Below are 8,749 nucleotides of genomic sequence, written 5' to 3'. Positions count from 1 at the left end.
TTTCTTTGGGTTTATCTATTTTGGAGCTTACTAAGCTTCTTAAATCTGTAGGTTTACATCTTTTGACAAATTTGGGAAGTTTTCAGCCATTATTTATCAAATAATTTTTCAGCCCTATATTCTTTCTCCTCTCTTTCTGGCACTCCCATGACATGAGGGCTAGAACTTCTGCTATTGTCCCATAGGTCTTAGGGGCTCTTTTCATTTTTTAAAAAAAATTAATTAATTATTTTTGGCTGTGTTGAGTCTTCGTTTCTGTGCAAGGGCTTTCTCTAGTTGCGGTGAGAGGGGGCCACTCTTCATCGCGGTGCGCGGGCCTCTCACTGTTGTGGCCTCTCTTGTTGCAGAGCACAAGCTCCAGACACGCAGGCTCAGTAGTTGTGGCTCACAGACCTAGTTGCTCCGCGGCATGTGGGATCTTCCCAGACCAGGGCTTGAACCCATGTCCCCTGCATTGGCAGGCAGATTCTCAACCACTGCACCACCAGGGAAGCCCTCTTTTCATTTTTTTTCTCTCTGTTGTTCAGATTGGATAACTTCTGTTTATTTATCTGATTTTTCCTCCTGTCATCTCTTATTCTGCTTTTGAGCTCATTCAGTGTTTTAAAATTCTAGTTGTATATTTCCAGTTCTAAAAATTCTATTTGGTTCTTCTTTACATTGCCTATTTATTTTTTGAGATTTCCTCATTTATTAATCACTTTTAAATGTTTATTATTGCTTTTTTTGAAGCATCTTTGTATAGTAATTGTTTTAAAGTTTTGGTCATAAATGCCGACACCTGTGCCATCTTGGTTTTGGTGCTGTTGATGACCATTTCGCATGTAAGTTAAGATTTTCCTCATTCTTCATAAGCGGAAGCATTCTGGATTGTATCCTGGACATTTTGACTATTATGTTATGAGACTCTAAGTCTTGGTTATGTAGACCTTTGGAGAATGTTGACATTTTTCTTTTAGCAGGCATTTGAACTGGTTACATCTAAGCCACAAGTTCCAACCCACCTATGGGCTGTAGTTCCAATCATCAGCTCTGTTTTCAGAGTCTTTACCTGCTTCTGAGAACTGCCCTGTGTGTGACACCCAGGGGCTAGTGGCTAATAGATCAGCTCTCAGATTACTTGGCATGAGGATTAGGATCAGGTGCTCCTATGTGCCACTTGGATTCATAAGCATCTTATAGGGTTGCTTCCCCAGCTCCTTCTCTCGGCAATCTCCATGGGGCTTTCTGACTCCCTGGAGATCTTCTTTTCCATCCTCTATCCAGAATGTTGGCATTTCAGTTATCCTGCTCTGTCATATGTTTCTGTAACTGTGCCTGCCCTGGGTCCAAATGGTGGGAGGACAGAGAGAGAATAAAAAGCAACAGGGGTTCACCCCACACTCCTGGTACCACAGCTCCACCGACTGGATAGGAAGAATCCCACCCTCAGGGTTTTGGCTCCTGTGTGCCCCTAATTCTGCCACTGTTGCTTGCTTGGGGGCTGAGAGAATGGAGACAAGAAAAAATTGGGGGTGGGGGTGGGATTTCTGCAGGCTTTCAGAGCCTGAAGAGTTCCCTGTGCATTCTGTAAGCCAGAATCAAAGGCCTTCTCCAGAGTCCTCTCTGTCTGTGTCCTGATGCCCATTTCCAGGTCTCAGGCTGTGCTGAGGCTGAGGATTCTGAAGGAAAAGGATAGTAAGCTAACTGCCAGTTCTGAGGTACTTCAAATTCTGCTCTCCTTCCTGGATTTGCCTACCACTATGTGCTTTTTAGAGTCCTCAAATGCATTTTTTTCTAGGTTTCATAGCTGCACAGAACCTGGGAGAGACAGGGTAAAGTGTGATTTCTCCTCTTTCCTGAAACTGGACCCCCATTCAGTTTTAAATACAAACTTATATATGTTTGTGTAAATTAAATTTCAAATGACATAGAAATATATAGAGTAAAAGGGAAAAAAGAGGTCCTCTCTTCTCCATTGAACCCCCTGAAGGTAAGGGCTGTTGATGTTTTAGTGTGTATGATTTTCCAGATCCTTCTCTCCTGCACACTGTGGCATCCTTGTGGGAGACGCTGTGGTCCAGGGGTCAGAGGTGCCAACTCGAGCCTTAGAAGGGTTTCTGATTCAGGTTCCCCACAACTTTTGCAACTTACTGAACTTCACCAAGTCTCAATTCTCAATGACATAAAGTAGGACAAATAACACCTGCCCTTCAGGGAAGTTTTGAGGGTGAAATGAGCTAAGTAAGGCATATAGGATTCCCCAAAGAGACCTTGGCATGTAGTTAAGTGCCAATAAATGTCTCTATATTATATTTATAAAATATGTGTCTATGCTTGAATATCACTCAATGTGATAAAGCCATAGAGGGTTACTTTGCTCTCTCTTTGGCTTGGACATCTCCTGTGTTAACAGCTATAGATTCACATTATTCTTTGTGATGGCTCCATGCGACTTTGCTGTGTAGACATGCAATAGCTTATTTTCCCGCCTTCCCCAAAACCCTGTTTCCTCAGGATCTTGCTCTCCATTTCCCTCTAACAGCAGACGGGCAACTCCCATCCTCTTGATTGTTTTCATGCTCTTCCATAAACAGTGGTGACTTGTGATGGAGCCGCAGGAGAAAGGGCTCTAAAACTCCCAAGAGAGAGGTGGCCACCTTCCATCTTAATTCACCGAGCTCACTGGCTGACCCTGTCTGGATTTGGGGTGGGGAACTCATCTGAGTGCAGATTAAGGGCTCCAAGGTTTGTGCGTTACATAAACTGCAGGCCAGGTATTGACTGGTTTGCTTCCAAGAGTGCAGCACGTCGCTTTTTTCCTGGACCAGAAATGGCTCCCTATGGAGTGTTCTCCTTCATTCCAGGAGCAGAGTGAAGGTCCCGGGATGGCTTTTCCAGGCAGTGAGTGAGGCGCGCGGAGCACCAGGGACATGTTTGGGACTCAGCACTGGATAATGGTGCACCCAGGACTAGCTCCCCCTTCAGTTCCATTCAGTCTCTGTGGGAGCACCAGAGAGCGCCGTGGATGGGCCCCAAGTTGTCTTTACCGGCCCTCCAGTCCTGTTTCCTCCCCTTCTTCAACAGGGAGAAGGGATTTGGGGGCCCAGAGTTGGAAAGGCCACAGTATCTAGGCAGAACTTAATAATCTTCATTGGTTTTCATGGTATTGACTGTTTTATTATTGCTTTCTATTTGTGGCAAGTTTCACTTCTAGGTGTATTTAAGTTTGAAAAGTGAGATAATTTGAAGAAAAACATGAAACAAAATGGCGTAGGTTGTACGTGGAGTTGGTATAATGCATGTAGGGGGTTCCTAGATGCTTTAAGTTTGGGAATCATTGAACTCAGGTGTGAACGACTAATGGCGGGGTTTCCCTGAGAGCAAGCTTGGAAGAGGGAAGGGAAGACCAGTGCAAATGAGTGCAAGAACGTGGTCCAGAGTAACGTGGGAGAACTCCACCCGTTTTCTGTATTTGCTGAGAACTGGCCCTTCCTTTGGGCCCCCGGCTGCCTGCTGAGGGGAGAGAAGAGGAAGAAGTGGGCCAGCTCGGGGCAGGCAGGTGGATGGGCAGGGCAGGTGACCACAGCCTGCTGGCTGCCCTGTGCCGCTGAAACCTGGCTTCGCCGGAGGGGAAAGGCCCTCCCCTCTGTGCAGACAAGACCTCTCTGCTGTCTTACTCCATCTGTTCTCCGCTCCCCAGCTCTGTAAGGCCAGCCTCCGTTCTCTCCTGGGGGCATATACTTTTCTACTGTTCCTCAACATGGCACTCGCAGGAGTACCAGCTCTGGCAAACGTACATATTCTAAACTTTTGGACTCAGTGACTGGTTCAAGGCTGGGCTTGTTACCCAAAACAGTCCAAGCAGGCTGAATCTGGAGGCTGCTCTCCTCCCTCGTTGGTGATGCTAAGCTGATGGGGGCAGGCAGGGAGCTCCCTGTGAACATGGGGTCCTGAGACTGAAGCCACCACCCACGAAAGCACAGCTGAGAGAAGGAGGAAGGCCTGCTCCCAGTGTCCCCATTTGAGCATCTGCATCCATCTGGGACTGGACTTTTCATTTGTGAGCCAATAAGTCCCGCCTTTCCCATTTTATTTGCTGAAACCCATTTGAGTTGGACCTTTGTTATGAGCAACTCAGTCTTAATACACCTCTTTATTACTTGGAAAAACTCCTGTGCTCTGGATTGTTGTCATTAGAGCAAAGAAGTCATGGAAACAGGCCCTGGAGACGGGACCTGGGCTGAAATCCCAGCTTGGCCACAAGTGGGCTGCATGAGTCTCAGCAAGCCCTTCCAGGGGCTGACATCAAGGTGACACACCCATGCGGAGCAGGTGGTGAGACGGTGGCACAGATGTGCTGAGTCAGTGTGATTGCTGATGGTGATACTGGTGGTTAAGATATAATCTGAATTACAGTGAAACACCTGCTGCCTCCAGTGGTGAATGTTGTTTCACTCCCTCATCTTTGGTGAGGGGGTGTGTGCTGTGGGGAGTGGGCTTGGAATTATGGCTTCCACACACTCCAGGGTGCGTTTGATAAAGCCTAAGACTGCAGCGAGCGTTCAAGGGTAGAGAGACGCCCCTGGTTAGTCCTGCCTGAGTGACACCCAGGGCTGTGGTGGGCCTTTGGGGAGACAAAAGCTCCATCTCCCTCCAGATGGTGTGCTGTGTTCATCCACGTGGAACCCAGGTCCTGCAACGACTCTCATCCCTCACGGAAGCCAGCCTGCGGGCTGGACAGACACAAGGAGCCTGGGGAAGGCCAGAGCAATCGCAAAGCAGCCAAGTGTCCTGGTTATGCCGTGCTGGGGCCTTCCCTGCGCTGTTCCACGTATCAGCACATCAAACTTCTGGCAAGCAGAAGTTTGAAAAGCAGCCTTCAACTGCTTTTCTCACCAAGTGTCCCCCAGCCTGGAAGCCTTGCTGTGAGGGTCTGTGGAACATTCCATTTGTTGGCATATTCCTGCCGCTTTGTCAGCAGCAACTCAGGTGAATAACAAAGGGAGCAGACAGAGCTGCTAGTCAAATGTCTTGTGCTGTCATCTGGCGGGACACCACCTCGCGGTCAGGTCCTCACGCGGCTCCCATGCAGGGCCTCTGAAACCCAAATCTAACCCCTGCCTCCAGGGAGCCCTGGTGCTCTGTCCTCACCAAGTCTGGGCTCTTGTTTGCTTCAGCCCCGGACTTGTGGCCCCGACAGGTGGAGGGCGGCTGTCTGTGGAATGCAGACGGACACAACTGATCGCATGTACCGTGAACTTCCCCTTAGGAATCAAATAAGTTATTTACCTGCCAGCGAGACACCATCCCAAACCAGCTGTTGACACCTCTGGCGTTCACTATGGAGAGGGTGCAGGGTGAAGGGGGGACCGTGGCCCCCTTAATAACTGCTGTGCATTGACTGTGCCACTTGTCAGTCGGCTCAAGAGCTGTGTCCGACTGCTACAGTGTGCTGAAAAGACAAGCGGCCACAAGGACCAAGTCGGTGCCTCAGTTCATTAAGGCAACTTCTCCTCTAGGGAAAGGAGGAGGGAAAGGAACCAGCAGCTCCTGGCTGCTTGAGTTTCCTGAAGTTCAGGCACATCGGGCCATCATCAGTGGTTCACAGACACGGCATAAAATGACATAAATCACATGGTGAGGAAGTCACTCTGTTCAGCTCTTCGTTGACCTGGTGGCGTCACAGAAGCCTCGGCTGGTGCTGGGTGATCACCACTCACACCGCTTACTCCTTCTTTCTGACACAGAGAGAGGGCCTTGGGGTGGCTGCTTCTGCAGGTGCCTAGACCGAAAATTCAGTAACACTGGTTGTGTTTCATTTGTTTTTAAGGTTATGTACAGTTAAGGAAAGTGGTACTGCTTTTCCATTTATAGGAGTGAATGTTCTTTGGAATTTTCAACTTACTTCCATTTGATATATCATTTATTTGTTTATTTTTGGCATGTAATACCATGAAGATGAAATGTATATGAAAAGGTGCATATCGAAAGTCCTGCCCCGCAGCTCAGTCTCCCACCACCCAGCTCCCACCCACGTGACACCCTGACTCTCGCTTCGGTGCAGCTGTCCAAAGCCTTTATGCAGATACGACCTCATGTGAGTAGACGTTCTGCACACAGTGGTAGCGTACATTGTATACAGGCCTGTCTTCTGCATCCCTATTTGCATAATAATATACCCTGGCAATCTTTCCCTATTTGTCTATTTCCTCACTCCGTTCTGCTGCACAGAATTTCATTGTATGGATGTGCTATAGTTCATCAACCATTCCCTACTGACAGACACTTAAGTTGCTTCTCATCTTGTGATACTGGATGCAGAGCAATTGGAGGTAACTTGCACTTACATCAGTCCACACATGTGTGAGCCAGTCGGGAAGCAGCAGTGCTAGGCACTGCCAGCTCAAAGAGAACATTAGCTTGTAGTTTTGATGGACATCAGCGAATTGGGGGTTATAGTTTTGTTCTTAACGTTGTTTTATTAATTATAGATTTTCAGAGAAGATACTGTAGGGAAGCAAAATTTGCCACCCCCAAATGTGTCTCTTTGCCACGAGAAACTTTTTGGGCTAGTTCTTTTTAAGAAATGTAAGGCTCACTTCTTTTTACCTCTCCCTTAAGTGCCTAAAAGAATGCAGATAGAGGGTCTGGTCCAGGAAGAGAGCTCTGACCAGAGGGGACTACAGAAAGCATGAGGTAGGTTTGAGGAGCTGGGGGGCAGGGCCTGGAGATCAGAGTCCTCTCTGGGTCCCTCTGTCCCGGCCTGGTGTGGCGAACATTTGTTCACCAAACATTTGCTTTCCCAGTTTCCTGTGAATTGTCTTCCTCCCCTGTGAAGTCCAGACCCCCTTATGTCCTTCTCCTTAGCTCAGAATTGTGCATAAGCCTCAACTGCCTGTCTGTGGGTCTCATATTCTTATGGGTACCCCATACATATGTAACTAAATTTCTTTTTTCTCCTGTTAATCTGTCCTATGTTAATTTGATTATTAGAACAGTGAAATAACCAAGAAGGGTACAGGAAAAGATTTTCCTGCCCTGCGGTACGAAGCCAAGGATAGTGTAGATGGGCTGAGATCTGTGACGCTGGCAGATGACTGCACCGGGGAGGACTAACAGGCGGTGTCCTTAGCCCCAGAATTACTTGGCTGGGGAACCACCGGATGGGGGGCTTTGGGCACTGCATTCGCTCCTCGCAGTGGGGCCCTGGCCTGGCGGGAAGGGTCCCAGGTGCCCAGACAGTGCTGCCCAAGGTCCCAGGGGCCTCCTGTTTCCGGCCTGTGCTGTTGGAGACTGGCCTTTTCCTTGCTCCTGGATTCCATAAGATTGCTCAGAATAAGCTCCCTTATGAGCCAGTGTGAGTGGGCTTCCTTTCCTTCTAAATCAACCCATCCTGAGACACTGCTGCTCCTGCCCCAGTGGAAGCAACCTGATCAGGTGATGTTAGAAATTCCTGTTGCATCCGCTTCTTCTGGTCACATTTTAACAATTAAAAATCCAAAGTTTGTCTTTGTTTTCTTTTGGAAAAGAATCTGGCTTGGCAAAGTTTCCACTTTTTGGTTCCTGCTTTTGTGGCTGACTCCTAATGGTGAGTATTAAGAATTTCTTCTTATATAGTGCAAGGCACGAAAAGGAATTTTTCATTCAAAAATCGCAAAACACGAGCTTCCCTGGTGGCTCAGTGGTTGAGAGTCCGCCTGCCAATGCAGGGGACACGGGTTCGTGCCCCGGTCCGGGAGGATCCCACGTGCCGCGAAGCGGCTGGGCCCGTGAGCCATGGCCGCTGAGCCTGCGTGTCCGGAGCCTGTGCTCCACAACGGGAGAGGCCACAGCTGTGAGAGGCCCGCGTACCGGGAAAAAAAAAAAATCGCAAAACAGATTTATGTTGAAAATAATAAGAACTTTGTTGGTGCCCTGGAAAAACATGTGAGAGAAGCAGAGTGGTCTCTTTTATTCGACCGGATTGTGGAAGTTAATGCACCAGTCTCAAGGGAAGTAAAAGGTCTTTTATTCACCTTGGCAATTTGTTTTCCACAAAAGATTCAGAATGCCTTTTCTTTTCTTTCTTTCTTTCTTTCTTTTTTTTTTTTAATAAAGGAAGGATATAGTTAGTTGACCAGGGATTAGCTAGGGATTAAGGGCTTGTTGACTTTGCAATATTTCCACCTGCCTGTGGTGCATATATATGAATTAACAATGGTAAATAATCAAAAGGGTATTAAAATGTGAGCCAGGTCTCAGAGGGACAGCCCGGAGTCTGTCTCTCTGTTGTATGGAGCCCTGGGGCCTCAATTTACCTCACTGGAATTCTATGGGTTTGAATTTATAATGTCCAGGGATCTGGGGGTTTCCACAGGCCCCAGGATCGCTCCTGTCACATTGCAAATAGTCCTGATTTGGGGTAATTTTCTTTAATGGCAAAGTTGACTGAGAATCCAGGTTCTATTGAATTGAGAGGCCTGTTTATCACCAGATACAGTTATCGGCAGAGACACATTGAAATGACACAAAGAGCCGTTAAGAGTGGCCAGGCCGGAGCCAGGAGGAAGGCCAGCGCCTGACCCCGACCATCAGGACCACAGGACAAATGATGTAACCCACAGGGAAAGATTCCCACCACAGACACTTTTCACCTGCTTAGTTAAATTTAACTCAGAAGGCTGGGAGGCTGATTTGATTAATTCTGTATCTCAGTGGAAATTGGAGCCTTAGAAGATCAAGGCTTCAGAATTCTCCTGGGGGAAAGACATCAGCCACATGGCACAAA

Source organism: Kogia breviceps, chromosome 14 (assembly GCF_026419965.1).
Source record: "Kogia breviceps isolate mKogBre1 chromosome 14, mKogBre1 haplotype 1, whole genome shotgun sequence".
NCBI lineage: Eukaryota > Metazoa > Chordata > Mammalia > Artiodactyla > Physeteridae > Kogia > Kogia breviceps.
The sequence above is the reverse complement of the archived record's forward strand: the minus strand, read 5'-3'. Positions refer to the sequence as shown.